This window comes from Nannospalax galili, unplaced genomic scaffold, assembly GCF_000622305.1.
Source record: "Nannospalax galili isolate Female #2095 unplaced genomic scaffold, S.galili_v1.0 scaffold126, whole genome shotgun sequence".
Lineage (NCBI taxonomy): Eukaryota > Metazoa > Chordata > Mammalia > Rodentia > Spalacidae > Nannospalax > Nannospalax galili.
Window position 1 is genome coordinate 323,340 of NW_008355275.1, and position 1,927 is coordinate 325,266.

Below are 1,927 nucleotides of genomic sequence, written 5' to 3' on the forward strand. Positions count from 1 at the left end.
CTATCACACAGAACATCCCAAACCATCTTATTCAACTATACACCCATTTCCCAGATGGCACCCTCCCATAGCCTCCCTCCCCCCACTACAGCCCTTATACTCTGATATCCCTGCTACTGTCTGCTGTGTTGTCGGCACCCCCAGCCATTCCTCACTACTTGTCCATCTGGTGAATCTAGTCAGTCTATCTAGAGGTCTTTGTTTTAGGAAGGTCAGCTGTTCCTCATCTATGCTGTTCATTTTCACAGTTCTATGCTGGGTTACTATCTGGGAGTCCCTTTGGCCACCCTGGCCAACAACTCAAAAGAAGGCATCACCTATCTGGTATTGTTGCTTGTTATGTAGCCTTTAGCTATGCATATGGACTCTTAAAAAATTAGATCGGCCCCTTTAATCTTTGGTTAAACTTTCCTTTTGGGTGTTTAAGTCCATACAGTTCATCCAGATAAACCAATTTATTTTTACTCTTAAGATCGTTTGAGGATCTGTTCCTCGGGGGTCACATGGGCTTGGGAGGAGCCCCTGGCTCCTTTCTTTTACCAGTTCTGCCTATGTGAAGATAAGTCAAAGGTCCTGCTCAACATGGTTGGCTTCTCTTGGAAACATGGAGGAAATGATTCCTCTGGTTTTACCCTCCTTTTTGTAGACTGGACACTGGTTCAAGTCCATCTGATGGGGGTCCCCTCAGCTTCCTTGATTAAGAGGACAGGTGACCCACCACAATTACAGGACATTTTGAGAGATGCTCATAGTACCCTGGAACTAGTTGACCTAGGAGGGCAAGGAGCAAAAACTGTCCTTTATGTCCCTCTGACCAAATTATTATAGGCCTTAAAATATGTCTGTTAAACATCCAAGAAAGCTAGTTCCACCAATCTGGTACTTTTGATACTGTGTGTCATGTAGATAAATCTTGGGCAAAGACCAATTGTTCTTAGATAAATCTTACCTAGACGTATATCTGCTATGTATAATTTGTCAGTAGGTTGTAGAAGTAATATGGTTCCCTCTGGTTTTTAAAACTAGCTAGGCATTATTTATCTCTCGCATTGTCTCACCCCTCCATCATGGTTTTCCCACTTAAGGTGCCCCCATTTTCCCCCTTTCTCCCTTAATAATACCCTTCTCCTATGGTCCTACCTCTCTTGAGCTCCTTCTTTTCCTTTATCCCCTAGGTTCCTTGTATACCCTTCCCTCTCTCCTCCCTTAAATGAACCCAATTTTTATCCATATCTCCCCTCTTAAGGCCTGTTTCCTACTGTTCTTCTTTTTCAGGTTCTTTCTTTTCCTTTACCTCCTTGTTTCCTTTCGATTATCCTGGTTCCTATAGTTATGTCTGGATATATATTCACTTATTAAGGTTTGGTTCTAGGATCCACATATGAGGGAGAACATATGTAGATTTTTTTTTCTGAGTCTTTGCTACTTCACTTAGTATAACAGTTTCTAGTTCCATCCATTTACCTGCAAATTTCATGATTTCATCTTTCTTTACTGCTGAGTAAAACTTCACCGTATATATGAACCTCATTTTCATTATCCACTCATCAATTGAGGGACACCTAGGTTGCTTCCATCTCTTAGCTATTGTGAAAAGAGCAGCAACAAACATGGATGTACAAGTGTCTCTGCAACAGGACGAGTTCTTTGGGTATATGCCAAGGAGTGGTATAACTGGGTCAAATGGTAGGTTCATTTGTAGTTTTCTAAGAGTTCTCCATACGGCCTTCCATAGGGGCTGAACCAGTTTGCAACCCCACCAGCAGTGGATGAGTGTTCCCCTTTCCCCACATCCCCTCCAACACTTGGCATCATTTGTTCTCTTGATCTTAGCCAGTCTGACTGGGGTAAGGTGAAATCTTAAAGTGGTTTTAATTTGCATTTCCCTGATTATTAGTGATGTTGAACATCTTTTAAGATGTTTCAT